We start from the raw sequence: 18,048 nt of genomic DNA on the forward strand, positions 1-18,048 counted from the left end.
TCACTCCCAGCATTTCACCCCCTATTACAATAAATAGCAAATATACTACCAAACATTCAACCTTTTAACAACCATAATTATTAAATTAACCAAGGAGACCTTGATTTAACTTAATGATATAAATATTAGTGATACGTATTATTATTAATTAATATATCTCATCAAATACGAGATAATAATTATATGCATCTAAGTCAGTATTTTGAATCTTTCTATTAGAAATGTGCCATTGATATTACTTGAGAAGATTTTGGATTATTCTGTTTGATTTTTGTGATGTTGAAGCACATATATTCAAAAACAGATATAATCAACCTATTTATTTTGGATATGCATAACTATATTTCCCCATATTTAAGGATCTATCCGAAAATCCTTCTCAGACATTTATTATAACATTGTGTATACTCCTTCAATATAATCAATCCCTTAATTCCTCGTATAAATAACATACTAAAATTCAATTGTTTACCAACTTTTTGTCATAGGATTAAGGAAATAATATTAGTCATTATTATAAATATTTATTGAATCTTATATATCCTGCCTATGGTTAAACAATCAGGCTAAGTATCTATTTTAGTTGAAATTTTTATTTATTTTAGTATTAAAACTTTTATGATTTATAGAACTCATCATTACTTTCGGATTCGAACTTGAAAGTTTTTTAGCTTAACAACCAATCCAAGCAACCATGACATTTATTTATGACTTTGGCACACTATCATTCACAAACTGTACTTCTCAATAATAGAAATAGAAAATGATTGCGGCCAAAAGGTCCAGGGGGTAGTCGGTCGGGGATTAAAGGACGAGGGATAGTTGGTTGGGTGTTAAATGCCCTAATCCCATTAGATTTGTATAGGTGACGTGATAAAAAATTTAATAATTGCGACAAGCTAAATGTGTTAGCTACCGAATCAAATAATTAAGTTTCTTGAGTATCTCGTCGTTCAAGCATAGAAAAAGTCGGAAGAGTTTCCAAAATCGAAGCTTGCCGCGTGAGACACTCAGCACAGGAGATAATTTCCTTCTTCAAATATCCAAATTCAACCGTTTATGACGTGATTAAGGCCTTTGATGAGTACGGAAAAACTGAGAAAGCAGCTCATTCAACAAGATCTGATAAAATCCTTACTAAAAGGTTCATAGCTAGCCTCCATCGTCAATACAATGAAAAACCTGGATCCGCACGAGGTAGCATAGGCATGCAAGGCATTCAGGTGCAGTCTCGAGATTGTGATCAAGAACGAAGGCTTGCATTATGAATAATCATTTTAAATTTACTGTGGCTTCTAAATGAATAAAAAATAATCTTTCGATCTCTTTTATACTTAACATAACTAGCACTTAAAGTTATTCCGGGTTTACCTTGTCCATCCTGCATAAATATGTATATATATTATAAACGACGAGAGATCAAGAAGAAATTATATTCTTGTTCCTTTGAAAACGTACCATAAGTATACAATAACTAATTACTTAGTTTATTTATCAAAAAGAATAAATTATGAAATTGCCATGACTATTCAAAGGAGAAGAGGGAATCGATAGCTGACAACAAAATGAATAGAGTATTTTTGTGCTAGTAAGGTAACGCCGTGTAAAATATTGATATCCTCTACACTTAGTAATGAATAAATGATAACATAAGGTTTAGTTTAGTTTTTTTTAAGGTTTAGTTTTTATTTTATTAAAATCCGTGGATACATTTTACAGTAATGAATTTACTAGGAATGGAATTACTAGTCAACGTAATATGTATAAATGTATTGTTTGCCTCAAATTTCAGCAATTTCCCCTCTGTATCTCAATTGGTTAAAAAGTGATGGTCAAATATGCATTTTTGACATTGTGTGGGACTTTGACCTTTATTCTAGATCTTGAATTTTTTGCGATATGAAGCATTCTTATTAAACTTACTTACTGTCATCCATTTTAAATTCTGTATCTCAATATCTTCCATAGTAATTGTTGATTATGTATTTTTAACTTGTACTACTTTTACCATTAAAAATTTAACCTCTAACGGTGAGTGACTATATATATTCTTCACATCAAGTTACATCAAAATTGATCTGTAACTTTTGTCGTAATCCTAGTAATCAACAGACAAAGAAACCGAGGAAAAAACATAAATTCCGTTCAACTTTGTTGACGGAAGTAAATATGTAAGAAATAATTCACAGCTGAACAAGGGAGAACTCGACTTAAAATAATCAATATTTGGTAAGAAAATAATACACTATAAATATTCATGCTTGTGGAAAATCATCACGGGATATGTTCTTTCATTATTTAGACATTGTTTTGTCGAATAATAAAAATTTATTTAATTAGAAAAATTGGATACAAATTTAAGATCTTTTTGCTTTGATATTGTGTATCTGGTGCTGAAATGCAGCAATACCTATGGCTGGAGCAACAATAGTAGCAGCATGAGTAGCTATAGCAGCACGAGTAGAAGCAGCACGAGTAGAAGCAGCACCAGTAGCACCAGCAGCAGCTGAAGCAGCAGCCGAAGTAGCTTTAGCAGTAGCGGCTGCAGCAGCTGAAACAGCAGCAGCAGCCGAAGCAGCTGCAGAAGCTGTAGCAGTAGCGGCTGCAGTTGAAGATCCAATGGCGGCTGAAATAATTAATTAATTGTAATTTTACATTTTTGAAAACAAAGATATAAAGAAATGTGATATTGTCATACTGATAGTGAAAAATGTATTGCAATTATAATTTATAGCCTACATAGTTTCCTATATGATAAAAATACAATAAAAATGAAATACAAAATAGAATAATATTTTGGGGAAAAAGTAATTTTGTATTTTTCGATTTCAATGTTTTATAAAAAGTGATACAATTATCCAATTTAAGCAAAGTATGCCCTGTTCTATTTGATAACTTGTTGCCAACGAGAATCCAACTGCTTAATGCTCTTCTTGTAGAAGTCCTTCTCGCTATTGGCAAAAAACTCGCACAAACAATCTTCACAGGGTTTTATCAAGGTAAGGTTTGTACTCCCAAGCGCGTTTTTCATAGACAAGAAAAAATGTTATTTACTTGCTGTTGGGTCTAGACTGTAGGGTGGATGCTTAAGAATTTCCCATACGAGCTTCCTGCGCGTCGTCAAGGATGTACGTGGCCTGGCGTTGTCTTGATGATGTCTTGTTGTCTCCTATTCACCAATGCTAGCCGCTTCTGTTCGATCGCTAACTTCAAATGGTCGAGCTGTTCATAGTAGAGGGCAGAATTGAGAGAGAAAAAAATCCCTCAAACCACTGTTGTGCAAGAAGAACCAAAAAGAATATCGGCTCAATATACATCGCAAATTTCATTGGTCACTTTCGACGCTTTTTTCCCTTTCAGATAGTAAAAATGTAAAATTGCTTCCTTTGAGACCTCCATACTCGACGGACATAATTCATGCCTGCGCCTACCAAGCGCAATGCTGTCAAAAAGCGATTGCAGTATACACTCACACCTTTAAAACAACTCGTCGTCTGATCCGATGTGACCAATATTAAACAAGATATACTTAGTTTAAAAAAGAGGTGGGAAATATGAAATTACTTTTTCCTCAGCTTATAGATTAAAGTATAAATTTGCAATTAAAAAAAATGAATTTTTATTTGTTGGGTGATAAATACTTTGTGTTTGACTTGTACAACTGATTTTGAGTAACTACTATAAGTGAGCATAACAATCATACTTCAGTATTTTCTGCAGATTGTTCAATGTGACAATAGATTAATAATTTAAAAAAACCCTTACCACTAGTTGCTGTAGATAATCCAACAGCTCCTGCACTTTGTAGAAAAGAAAACACACCACAGGTAGCCCCACCATAAACAGTAGATTGCACTCCAGCTGCAATCGATCCTGCAGCAACACCTCCGGCTCCGAATCCAACGGCTGATATTACCACTGGTGCAGCAAGTATTGTGGCAGCAGTCAATGAGACTCCAACCACTGCCACCCCGAGGATCTTTAAAAATCTTGAAATAGTGAATTATAGAGGAATTAATAAAAAGTAATTAATAATAATTGTTTCAAAGAGACATTTCATAAAGAGTCTTAGTGAGCTAAAATTTTCGTTCCATTTTTTTTGGTACTACAAAATTATTAATTGTCAATTACTACCATTCATTAGAACTAAGAGAAAAATAAATAAATTAGGTGTTTGTCAACTAAATAAATGAGAGGTATGTAAACTACAACCTGTGAGATGATTTTTGCTTTGCCAATACTTTTTGTGGGCCGTCATAAATGTCAATCAGACGAGGTTTTTACTTTTAAATTGTTATAAATCTAAAGATATAAAACTCGCAACGATCTGTATTCTATTTTTCAACTTTTCCTTCGAAAAAAAGAAAAAAAAACAGACTTGGCATTATATAATGCAAAGTTAACCAACTATACCAAACCGTAGGACTATTCTTAATTTAATCAAAGGAAATTGATGACAGTCGAATAATAGGTCATTCGAGTTCAACCAATCAATGTCCAGAATACTAAGAATGAATTACAAAAAGTAGAAAATTGACACCTAATAAAAATAGATAAGGGGTGTTGATAATTTTGAGATATCATTGTGATACATCCATGGGCATGAGTGTTGTTTACTTATATGCCTTTGTAAACAAAGCCACAGAGAGTGAAAGAATAATGCACCTCCCTCAATGATAATATTATATTATGAAGAATAACATGCGTGCCTATATTACTCAAATATAGGGCGATGTGAAAATTTGTCGGAGCATGTGCAATTTTTTATACAAGCTAAAGACTGATACACCTCTTTGCAAATAATATATATTTTTTAGTTAGCCATACATTATTGATTTATTTTTATAAATGTTCCATTTCGATTTTTTGACATAAATTGCCCAGGGAAATTATGCATCGGCTACAAACTTTGCTCTAATAATATATGTTGAAGATAACTCAACAAAAAATCCTCAGACTTACTCATCGTTTTTTACGTGTAGCTACTCAATACTTATATCAATTCATATTTGTTCTCTCCTCGAGAATTAAAGAAAAATAATGAGAGTTGATTGATATAATTTACTTTAGTCAATTTACTTATCGCTCACTGGTGATAAAAAGCCAACTATTTGTATGCTACATACTCAACGCCTGTGACAGTTAATTCATTTTTATATTTCAGCGTTTAAAATACTTAATTAAAATCTTAACATATAAGCTTTTTTAATTAATATAAAAGAATTTTACATTAGTTTTAAAAGTGGTCATTTTGATTTGGTGATTGTATTAGCAGTAAAACATGACTTGAAACAGTTTTTGCTCCAAAATACTATAAACACAAATACCACAACACCAAATTAATAAGGGGGGAAAAAACGAGGTACATTTTTGAATTCTGGGTTCAAGTATGAATTATACCTAGTCAAATGTGTCCCTTTACGGCCTAGCAGTCCTAGTGAGTCCAGTTCTTGAACCGCTAGAACCGGAACCGACAAAATCGAACCAAGACAACAATATATTGCGTATTGGTCTCGGTTATTGTGATTTTGTTCCTATATATAATATATTAAGAGTATACAATATATATCATAAAAAATAAATTAGCTTCAAACAATAAGTCAATTTTCTGAGTTTTTGTGTGCAATTGGAGCGTTTTCTAATTTTTTTTTTCGTCAACAAGGTGATACAGTTGTATCTATGTTCCAAATAGCTAATGACTTCTTATGAATCTGGCAAAGTGGTTTTAGGCACCAGACGGTGTAAATAAAAAAGAGAAGGAATGGGATAAATTATTGATCCAGGTCCACTACTAAGCTTTTCGGGCCTATATTTGTCAGGGTTTTTTAAACTTTAATATACCAAGGCCACCCTACAATAATACATTTATAACTGAGGCCTCCTTATACAAAAAAAAATTGTGTACTATGTATGTGTAGACTGAAAGAAATCCTCAATTCTTAATCTTCCTTCCCCCCGTAGCCTCCTATCGCAGCCCCAATTGGAAAACCATTGTCTTAAGCAACCTTAGTTTTGCAGACCCTGCTGGAACTTGGGGCACTAAGCACTCAACGTATAAGTTAGATACAGCATAGTTTGTATCTCATGCTTGTATTTTCTGGCACAAATGTTCTAGCGACGCCCCTTGTTATAAGTGACTATTGCTGAACTGAGCCTATATAAAAAAGAAACAAGTCCAAAACCGATAATGCTGAACCGAGACCGAAGCTGTTGAAATAAAAGAATTGAGACCAAGACCGATAGAACCGCTCAACCTGAAATGGGCACAACCCTGTATCTATTGGTTTAACTAAAGAGTATAAATTTTAATCCTTCAATGGTTCCCTTGTCCTATTGATTCAAATTGTATTATTTTTCTTCTTGTAATCAAAAACTGTTGTTTTTCTATACGTTTTTCGCACCCCAAATTATAAATAAACATGATCTTATGGATATTGTTTTTTAAGATATATACGCTGTTAGGGAATTAGAAAAGAAAAAACGGTTGGTGGGGATGCTTTTTTTATTTTCTGGCCTTTCTTTTATAGATCAATATGGTGTTAACATCTCCCTCTAAAAGAATTCTACTCCCCTATCATCTATGTCAATTGTTTTTAAATGTATAATATATAAACATATATGTATTTAAAAAATTAAAAAGTTGCATATTTATTTAATGAAATTCCCAATAGACACATCAACATTGGTTCTAGGTAATTTGCCGATAATATTTTCGGTCGAAAAATTTTCCTCGAGATTTTAATACCTATCATTTTTGCCGTCATTTTTTTTTATACAATAGGTTCGAACTTTACTGTTGTATCTCGATCAGATTAATTATATTGCTAGCACCTCGTTATCTTTATTGTATCACACAAACTTTTCTAAAAAAAGAAACAGAAAAAATACCCGAAATCATCTGGTAGTTAGCCAAATAAGTAAATCATACGAACTGCCATTTATCTCTTAAATACTTTTTAGACTATCACTATCATATCATCATTATATGTTCGAACCAATTATATAAAAACTTAAAAAAGTGGGGATTATTTCATACGGTAAAATGTACTCGAGTTACAGGCAGAGAAAATTTTCAATGAAAAATTACCGGTCACGATCAACATTTTTAACAGGATGAGGACACGAAACTTTTAAAATCCGCATAAAATAAAGACAGCATCATTGAAAAAATGTATTTGTGTGTATAGGGTATTTGAGTGTGCGTTTAATATTTTAGAACTAGTCGACGACTTGATTTTAGCTCGATGTAGATCAATGCGTCATATTAGAAAAAAAAACCTGATGGATGTTGAAGAGTTGATAGTAACAAGGATTTATGCTTCTTAATGTGAGACAGAAGTCCTAACAGTATGTATAAAAATGTTATTTGTTTCTAATTTATCATTCTAATCATTGTTGTTATTCCTCAGTTCTCTACATATTTTTTAATGGCCCATCTATAAACCCTGGTTTCTAGTACATAAATTATTATATAAGAAAGGTTGATAATTGTTGGATTGTTGTAATATAAAAGGATATCGGGAGAATAACTTTTACTACTATGGCTTCCTTTAATTAAGTCACTAAAGAGTTATATATTATACATACACGAGACTCAATATAAACAAGAAAAAACCTAAAATAATGTCGCCTTCTGTCTGGATTTCTGGAAACGGAGGCCCAGGAATTTGGAATACTTACCGGTCGAGAAACAGATGTGTTGTCGGATTTGTCGATATAAATTTGCCTTTAGTCCCCATCTAGAATTAAACGCCACACATTATCCTCATCTCATATCAAGAGCATGGATATTCATCTAAAAAATCAAGTTAATGATGAATGCATCAAGCCAGACTTTAACTTTGATCTCAGAAAGATGTTTATCGCATGTAATAAACCCTTATCAATTGTTAATCATCCTACGTTCAAAAAATACACGCAAAATAGTATGTAAAATTTGTAGTATCTAATTCATTAATTTCCTATATCCATACTTTTCTATGTTAAATCATATTTAATATCTAGTTGAGTCTAGGGAAAAAGTTATTGGTATTGAAAGAGAGAGAGAGAAAAAAAAGGAAGAATAATTAGAAAGAGAAACTGGTGGTGGTGGCCTCCCCTTCTTAATCGTGTGGAAACGTATAACGGTATAAGGGACACGTAAATACACAAACAATCACGCTTTTATAATTATATATACAGATGTATTTAATTTTGGGATAGAGCTTACCTTTTTTTTTTTTTTTTAGGTTTCTTCTTAGGGTACTTCTCTTCATTTTCATCCTCATAGTCATCATTATCAAAAGCCATAGTTAACCACAAGAAAACTAATATATCTTGTAAAGATGCAATTAGCAACAGTGAATGGGAGTCTTCACCAAGTTATAAACAAAGTCTTTGTCAATAATTTGAACGACTCGCGCACATAAAGGGAAAAATAAATTGATGCAGAAATGATCTAGAGCGCGAGGACTAGACATGTATTTTGGGTATTACTCTTCAGGGGAAGTGTGAAGCTAAATGCTGCACGCTTATTGATTACATGTTGTTAACTAGAGACGTAAATAAAAAATATGTAATATAAATTATAATTTATAATTTAATAAAGTTGATAATATTGTAGAGAAGAAAAACGCGTACAAGGAGAAGGGGGGGGGATACATATGGTATCATTGTTTAAAATACTGAAGTGATTATCATCTGCCTGCTTTATTATGTTTTTTGAGGGTATACCGTAAGTATTTATTAGCAAAATGTTTAATGAAGATACACTACGTATAATTGAATTAGACGTATTTTATCCGTCACAGTAGATTTTATAACGTCACACTCCATGAAATTGTAATTCATTATGAACCTTATTCTCAGAATACTATCTAATGAAACAACAAAGTAGATTATTTCGAAATATATTTGAAGTTCCAAGTTTAAAAAAGAAGACTTTAATTAAATATAATCTACATGATAAAAAATATACCATCATACATTTATGTTAAATATACAAAATGAAAAAATTGGAATCATATAACTAATAACAATAACATATATACAGAATATTGAAATAATAGATTGATCCAAATAATATTTTCTTGTTCTGACACCGGAATCCAGATAAATATGTCATAACTTTAGGTTGCAAAACACAAGCGAGACGTGGAATTTAATCAAAAAGATAATCACTCCTCTTCTTCATGTGGAAGTTACTATATACGATTGTGCACAGGATAGATATATCTCCACCGATGAGATCTATCTAATTATTGATAATAAAGTAAATGTCAAAATCATAAAACTAGACCATAAATATACTAATCAAAAAATGTTAGAAATAAATCCATCTTAAAGATTTAGAGCAAAAGCTAATCATGTAGTAATGTCCGGCGATATTACTCCTTATTAAGAGCATCAAAAAAGATATTTTCCCCGTTATTTATGCTTATATAACAACATAATATTATCATGAAGGATTTACACAATTGTTAATTATAATGCAACACCCAATGTAACTACCCTCGTTGTTGTGACCATTTAAACAGTTGTTTTTGCCTTTTATGAGTTTTCTGAACACCATTTCTTGGAGCCCATCAACCATAGCTAAGCCTTTAGTGATAAAAAAGTAATATTTATTGACTATGTAATATTGGAAAACCTAATGAGCATACCCAAGTCTTTAAGCGAAGAAACTAGTCTCAGACAAACTAGTTGCAAACCATCCAAAGCTACTACTTCCGTTGTTGTGACCATTTAAGCAGTTGTTTTTGCCATTTAATGAGTTGTGTATCATAATTCTTGATATGTTTAGCTAAAATAGACAATAAACATCTTTGTGAGATCAAAGTTAAAGTCTGGATTGACGCATTCATCATTAACTTAATTTTATAGATGAATATCCATGCTCTTGATATGAGATGAGGATAATGTGTGGCGTTTAATTCTAGATGGGGACTAAAGGCAAATTTGTATCCCAAAGAAGGAAGATCTTCCTTCTTGGGGAATGCATGAAGAATAATCCCTGGACACTTCCCTTCATTCTTATATCCTGTTCTAAATCCAGGGGCACAACATATTTTAGGCATTGTAATTCACCAGCTAAACTCAAGAGGACACGAGACTTGATATTATTTCCGCGAAGTAATTAGTCAAAAGAAGGGAATTCAAAATACTCCTAATGAATGATGAAGTATTTTCTTCTCTCTCTTGTCCCGCGCCAAGGTACACTTTTCTTTCCTGTAAATTCAGTCCATTTAGTATCTGTATAGGAGTCATTGATCCCAAAGAGTGATCCGAGGGGAAGAGAAGAAATACTTATGGCATCATTGATTAAATACTTCTTCTTCTATCAATCAAGAACGTCATCATTCCGCGTTTATTATTCAATATTAATATAATATTAGATGGCGATAGTCTGTAGAGAACTGAATATAATCCCTAAAATAACGTCTCCTTCTGTCTGGATTTCTGGAAATGGAGGACCAGGAATTTGGAATACTTACCGGTAGAGAAACAGATGTGTTGTCGGATTTGTCGATACAAATTTGCCTTTAGTCCCCATCTAGAATTAAACGCCACACATTATCCTCATCTCATATCAAGAGCATGGATATTCATCTATAAAATCAAGTTAATGATGAATGCGTCAAGCCATACTTTAACTTTGATCTCACAAAGATGTTTATTGTCTATTTTAGCTAAACATATCAAGAATTATGATACACAACTCAGTAAAGGGCAAACACAACTGCTTAAATGGTCACAACAACGGGGGTAGTAGCTTTGGATGGTTTGCAACTAGTTTGTCTGAGACTAGTTTCTTCGCTTAAAGACTTGGGTATGATCATTAGGTTTTCCAATATTACATAGTCAATAAATATTACTTTTTTTATCACTTAACGCTTAGCTATGGTTGATAGGCTCCAAGAAATGGTGTTCAGAAAACTCAGACAACTTCAAGATCGAATTGAAAGCCAAGTCAACATGATAGAGTTTGTTCTATTTATTTCAATCACTCAAACTAAGGAGTTACTATCCAATTTTCCAGGTTTTAATTTATAATATATATATTACCTATTAAACTATATCTAGGGAATTACTCGAAAGTCCATCTGCATGGGGCACTAGAAACATTTATGTATTTCTTCATTTATTCAATGAAAGGGACAAAAACATAAAAAAAAGGATTATAAGTCATGCTTGCTTATGCAACTCCATAGTCTTATTTTTAAATTCTTAACTCAACTCCTCGGTTCTATCATTACATTTTTTTTTTCGCTTCCTCAGGTTTACCAACGCACTATTTGAGGCATGTTCCCAAAGAGAGATCAAATAGGATTATTTGTATGGCACGATATCAAACTGAATCTAATGGGCTAGAAAATATCATCTGATTTTTTTGATGGAATGTCTTTACCTTTTGATTTATATATATATATTGATTCTATGGAAGGACGAATTTGTCTTGCTCTACGAATCCGATGGCCTTGTTCTCATTTGCGATTCAATCTCTTGGTTAAATCCTATGATTTGAAGTGTAAATGGAAGTCCTCTGGTTATAAGACATTTTTCTGAGTTGGCTCTACGGGCTATCATTACATCAACGAGTCAGTTATGCAATTTGATCTCCAAGACTAAATCACTATGTTTGGAAACAGTTATGATTGATATTGATCCATCATTGAGAATTCCATTGACTTATTGACTGAAGGTTATTGCTGGAAAATATCGATAGCAGATTCCATCGTTACTTTTTTTGGCTGAGCAGATTGAATTTTGTAAATTCAAAAGAGAACATAGGAAATACTCCCAAAGCACGCTTGGTAAATATTGTTGTTAATTTTAAGTAACGCTTTTAATTTTCAGCAATGGCTCTTATTTGGAAAATGCCATCAACATCTTTGTACAAACTTATATAGAGCGAAGGAATACTGAAATTACCATCTCTTCAGTGGTTAACAAGGCTCTCAAGCTGCTTTTCAGTCGATACAGGACTTAGTCATCAAACCGTCAAATATGAGAACAAAGTCAATAATCTCAACGATAGAGAAAAAATTGTAACCATTATTATGGATGAAATATATGGGTAAGCTGCAAGAAATTCAAGGCACTTCAATACCAAATTTATAGCTTTTTCATTTCAGGCCAAAAATTTTGAGTATACAGGAGGGGAATTTGACGGCATTGAACAAGGAGGGGATACAACAACCCAGACTTTAGCTTGTGTGATGATCAAGAGCTTAAGTAACAAATATGAAGACACTATTGCAATGGTACCTTTGACAAAATTAGATTGTAAAATTGTAGAAGATTATTACTAAGTTGTAAAAGTAATTACACCTGTTGAACCAGCTGCATTGCTTCATGGATTTTCAGGAAACAGAAAATTCTACACTCAAGAGCTTTGCAACAGCACATTTGATATGGATATAGTCAACCCTTGTAATAGTGAAAAAAAGTTATTTTTGCTATCTGATTCAGAGCATATACAACAACTTATTGGGAAGAAAGTTTTTAAAATGCCCTTCGTTTTATGGTGAAGAAATGATTGCTGAATTTATCCATTTAAAAAAGTTCGAGTTTCATCTCGAGAAAACAAAACCTCAACCTGTGAAGTATACACACAAATTAAATGACTAAATTCTTAACCCTAACCCGATTGAAAAAAAACAAAAAACATCGTCTAACCTACCAGATGCCTTCTTCCATGAAAGTAACATTTATGGTCTTGAATTTTATGCAAAGAATGGTTACCCTGAATTCCAAACAACAGCAAACTTTGTTAAGCTTATTAGGCGCTGGTGGAATTTATTCAACTACATGCCTTTGAAAAAGAAAGATCCGAATCGTGAACCCATAACACCATTTAATTTTGAACTAAAGAATTTTTTGCAAAAAAATTATTAATTGTTTGGAGAATTTTCGAACTAACTCATCAAAAGAAAATTGTTTTAGTGCTGAGACATTTTTAACATGAATCCAAACAACTTCTGCTATGATGCACTTGACTCAATATTTAATTTTCAATAAAATTTTTAGTCATGTTTTAACTGGACAAATTCAGTCAGGCCCATTGGAACGAAAGTTTGGTTTCTATCGATATAGTAGTGGATGCAACTATTACACGAGTGTGGGGCAGTTCCTCTAAACAGAAAAATATGTACGATAATCTTCACTTCACTTCAAGTTTAGCAAAATGAGATTGGTCATTTAATAAGTGAAGAGGACAACTCGCAATGTAACCTTTCAATGCTATCTCTGTTTGACGAAATCAATAACCACACCCTTGAATAACATATGTTATTTTACATTTAAGCACTATGGGCAAAATATTTTATCAGGAATATCTTGAGAGGATCTTTAATAGAACCGTCAGATGAACTATTTATATTGATTCAGGAAGCCTGGAAATATTATTGAACATAAAAGAGTACTTTTCAATCATTTAAACCAACGAAATCTCTTTGTTGAAAGCTTCATTCAGTACTTAAAAAAGGAGTCTAGTTTTTTGCTTGGCCGACAATGCGAGAATGGTCATCCGTTCGAAAAATATTTGAGGCAAGGTGTATTTAAGTTATTTAATATCATTAGCAAAATTAGTATAACTTAATTCATGAAAACCGAAAGAGATATGCAAAGAAATAAAAAAAAAATTCGGATAAGGTAAAGAAGTTGAGATCTGAGAAAATATGAGCTCTATGATATTAATTTGGCTTTGAAATATATATTTATTTAATGATAACTGATTAACATAATAATTCTTGATAATTTCCTTTTTCCCCTCTGGTTTGTTTTAATTATTATCTATTGAACTTGTAGTTCTTCACCCCCATCCTCTTCTTCCTTACTATGGTGATTATATGATATATTGGTATGAGTGTTATTATATATATGTACATTAGTTTTGACCTATATAACCCCTGTCATCATTGTACATGACAGAGTAGTATAAATTAGAATATCATGTATGTGTTCCTCGTAATTCTAATTCGTCTTATTCTTCCCAGTTCCTTCTCCTCGTTTCGCTCGGTTGTCATGGATTCCTCTTTAATATAGATCGTGTCTAGCAACCTCGTCAAGGGACAACACCTTCATCCATTGTCCCAACTGATTGTGGCATTTCTCCTCCCAATCATTCTTCATATTATCAGGATTATCATGTTGATTTTTGGTTTCTCAATTTAACATTCCAATTATACACACGGTTTTCATCACTTATTATGAAACTCTTGTATATTTAAAAAATTGAAAATTAATGTAGATGCCCTGACAATTTTCAAGAATTTTGGGAGGAGAGCAGCTTAGTTGTAATGACTTTTCATTATGTTTAATACAAGCAGCTATGAGATGAAGGAAATAAACATTCCATCGTCCACTCCATAGACCGTATCTATTGCTGATGAGGCTTGTTGTCGTTTACCTTTTGAAATCGCTTTGTTCATTTTAGTCATTCATTCTTTCAAATTTTTAGGTTAACTAAATTCTACATTTTAAATTCGATTAATCGTTTACATTTCATCGTTCATTATTCACTTTTAAACGACTTTTCATTTCGTTTTAACCAATTTCAAAAAAATAAAAAGCGGTTTGGACTCAAAAAAATTAGAAAAAGAAAACATGTTACGTCCCACACCTTTTTGTAAACTAATATATATATTAATTATGATAATTTGTTTCGTTGCTACTTCTAAATAATAAATAATAGAGCATTCTTATGTCTCTGCAGGCCGGTTGTTTAATTTTGAAAGCTTTTTTTTTGTTCTGTCTTCAGTCCGCAGACCAATGTAGGACCATGTCACGTGACTAAACTTCTATAATTGGTTCATTTTTTGGACCGACCGAGTGATTCAATCACGTGACCAACTCAGACCGATAATGGTCTGACCCAACACTAACTTAAACAAAAATGAAATAATGCTGAGTGACGTCAAGGACATAACTTTATAAGCTTAGGACTGATATGCAGAAATGAGCTAGACTGAATAGAGACTGAACTGGAGGGGACTGCAGTTTTCAATTCTAAATTTTAAATAAGGACCTGCACAACACCAGACATTTGTAAATTATAATATTTTGAGATGTATAATGTTCTCTTAAAGATCTCAAATATAGTCATGAATACTCATCTATGTCTATGAGAAAATATATATCTCCAGAGAAATCAAAGTAATTTTTGAAAAAATTAATAAACAATTTGGGTTATAGAAGATATTGAAAAATATAGGATCTGAGATAATTTATTCTAAATAAACGATGAACAGTTGGAGAGTGTATTTCTCGTATTTCATGATTTATAAACGATTTTTGAATTATGTTTTTCTTATTTTGTTTTTATGATCATTATAATAAAAAATTATTCTTTATCTATTCAATTTTATGTGCAAGGGCCCCCAGTCAAAAGTTGGGCCAGGGAAAAGTACTCCCTTCTAAAAACAGACCTGTATGCACGCTTAATTCGGTGCGTCCTTAAGATTTAGGAACATGAAATATATTATATAACTAGAGGGAACGATACATCCTTAACGGAAGTAATGACCACAGCTTAATAAATTAACATTAAAATAACTAAGGTACCTAAAAGAATAGAAGCGGGCCGCTCTTAAGATTTTTCTATGGGGAATTCTTCTTTTTTTTTAAAGTAGAATATTTTTTAATAAACTTTTTTTGACAATAAACCTATTTTAGACAAGTTTGACAAGATTAGAAATCCCCATACTTCCCCACCCCTCGTTGTCACGGTCATGCTCGTAGAAAAATTGATAGCTAACAAATAATAAAGAGTAAACTTTCATTTAAGTGAAATCACATTGTATGTTGATGATTTTTTATTTAGATTTTGTTTTAACAAATTCTAATCATAGATTATTTTAACTTTTACTTTTGGCATTGTTTATCTTCTGAGTCACAACAGCAGCAACTGTTCCTGTAGAAGTTCCAATTATGGCTGCAATAATTAATTAATTGTCATTATACATTTTTGAAACCAAAGATCTAATAGTTTTAAAATAGTTATATTTCTATATATATTATTATTAATCATTAAAAATGCTACAAACATCATTTATACATTAATCAGTTTTCAAATAAAGGCTGAAAAAAAATAAAAATGAATGTACTTATGTATACATTTAGTATGTTTAAAATAGATTTCAATTTATTCAATGATAGTTAATATACATTCAACTGTTTCGACTTATTTTGAGTAACTAACATATACGATGGTGGTCTGAAAAGTTTCTGATCTAAATAGTACTCAGGATATTTCTCTGCAAAATAACTGATAACGAGACACATTTTTTTTTTTGCCTCAATTACTCTAAGTTGGATTCACTAAGACTCGTTAAACTTTAACGCAACAAGTCCTTATATTTATGCTATCGTTTGAATCTATTCAATGGTTACACTTTAAAAAACAAATATTTAATGACAGATGGAAACTCGATTTTGTCCATTTTCATAAAAAAACCTCACATCAACTCACTAAAAGGACTGTTACATAACAATTTATACGTCCAAATGGCTGAAACTTTGGTGAGTAACTTTCAACATATGCCTAATAGATGTGACAAGCTTTTATATACGAGTGCTACCATTTTTACTGTAAGGTAAGAAACTTTTCAGAACGCCCTCGTTTAAGCACAACAAAAACCCATTAATCCCTTCAGTTGCTCTGGCAATTGAGGTTAAAGTAACTTATTATTATAAAAAACTCTTACCACTAGAGGCTGCAGATATTCCAACGGCTCCTGCGCTTTGTAATATAGAAAAAATACCACTGGTAGCCCCACCATAGACGGCAGATTGAACTCCTGCTGCAATTGATCCTGAAGCAACACCTGCGGCTCCGAATCCCACGGCCGTTAATATCAATGGTGCAGCAATAATTGAGGTTCCACCCACAGCCAGCCCTACTAGAAGGGACACATTTGAAAATAATCCTGCAAAATATTATATAATCAATGATGGAAAAATTTTATTCACATAATGTGTGGCAATTGTGACTGATCAAAGTCTTCACTTTTTTTTTTTTTTTTTTTTTTTTTTTTTTTTACCCTCCTGATTTTTTTTAGTTCCGTCCTCCGGATCCTTCCTTTCATCTTCTTCCTCATCGGAAGATTCTAAATTTTTTGGATTGATACTCATTGTTGAACTGCTGCAAATAAAAGTCATTTTGCAAGAAGATAACTACTATCGTCTATCTTATCTCTGTGGTAAATATCCACTTATCAACAAATCAATCAAGTATACACAGAGAAGTCTTGTAAAAATTATTTGTTTAAACATGGGGTGTACCAATGCATCAGAATCAGGAAGAATCAGCTCAATAAATCCCGATACTTAATGCCACCTTACTTAATTATATACATTATTCAGAAAAAACAAAAAAAACTAATTTTTATTACTTTAAATGGTCAACCAACAAAACGAAGTAAGGGTAACTTAGATTTATGACTAAAGGTTCTTACCTATAGGAGCCCTGGATAAAAATTATTTATTCGTTAATTCTAACATATAATAAGTGCAATAATAAAAGACCTGCATAACAAATTTAGGTCTATCCTTTGAAAATGAAAGTATATTCATTAGGTCGGTCAATATATATGAGCTCAACCACGAATAAATTGAGTCTTGGGCACAAAAAGGGACTAACTTTATAAATAATTTTTATTACAAATTATTTTCAACTACTTATAATCATAATTATGATTGATATATTTATATCTTTTCTCGTCAAGTCTTTATTAATTAAAAGTTAAACATTTAACAAGTAAATCATTTTGTTATTTGTTAATTTAATTTCTTTATAGATAATATTAATTTGGAATTGGCATCGGAATTGTTCATAAAGATGATATCAGAATCTGAATTGGCTGAAATTTTGTTATCGGTACATCCCTATTTTAAACACGTGAGCATGTAAATTGTAATGATTTAAATAGTTGTTGATTACTAATCTCACTCCAGAATAATGATGATTTCTAGATATTTACAGGTCATCAATTCCCGTATCTCTGTATTCCTTTAGGATTAGATTGGTAGTCTTCCACTTTTCTTGTAAAAATGCCCTCAAATACTTTA

The 18,048-nt window shown here is 31.9% G+C and overlaps 3 long non-coding RNA genes across 5 annotated transcripts; 1 reads left to right on the forward strand and 2 right to left on the reverse strand.

Annotated features, from left to right (window-relative positions):
- Positions 1 to 502: 502 nt before the first annotated feature.
- Positions 503 to 1,579, reverse strand: LOC139905461 (uncharacterized). Its single transcript, XR_011780219.1, has 2 exons — positions 1,372 to 1,579; positions 503 to 1,295 (listed from the first exon to the last, which is right to left on the reverse strand). It is a non-coding gene; the product is annotated as an uncharacterized lncRNA (long non-coding RNA).
- Positions 1,580 to 2,694: 1,115 nt separating this feature from the next.
- On the forward strand, positions 2,695 to 13,711 carry LOC121118735 (uncharacterized). 3 transcript variants are annotated; one of them, XR_011780218.1, is made up of 5 exons: positions 2,695 to 2,999; positions 3,071 to 10,807; positions 10,877 to 11,017; positions 11,257 to 12,055; positions 12,100 to 13,711. It is a non-coding gene; the product is annotated as an uncharacterized lncRNA (long non-coding RNA). The 3 variants fall into 3 exon arrangements; XR_011780217.1 differs by lacking the exon at positions 2,695 to 2,999 and having other exon boundaries at positions 10,227 to 10,807; positions 12,114 to 13,711; XR_005864553.2 differs by lacking the exons at positions 2,695 to 2,999; positions 12,100 to 13,711 and having other exon boundaries at positions 10,268 to 10,599; positions 10,668 to 10,807; positions 11,257 to 11,377.
- A 2,065-nt stretch (positions 13,712 to 15,776) lies between these two features.
- Positions 15,777 to 17,491, reverse strand: LOC121118069 (uncharacterized). The gene is made up of 2 exons (XR_005864325.2): positions 16,686 to 17,491; positions 15,777 to 15,913 (listed from the first exon to the last, which is right to left on the reverse strand). It is a non-coding gene; the product is annotated as an uncharacterized lncRNA (long non-coding RNA).
- Between the last annotated feature and the right edge of the window lie 557 nt (positions 17,492 to 18,048).

Source organism: Lepeophtheirus salmonis, chromosome 5 (assembly GCF_016086655.4).
Source record: "Lepeophtheirus salmonis chromosome 5, UVic_Lsal_1.4, whole genome shotgun sequence".
NCBI lineage: Eukaryota > Metazoa > Arthropoda > Copepoda > Siphonostomatoida > Caligidae > Lepeophtheirus > Lepeophtheirus salmonis.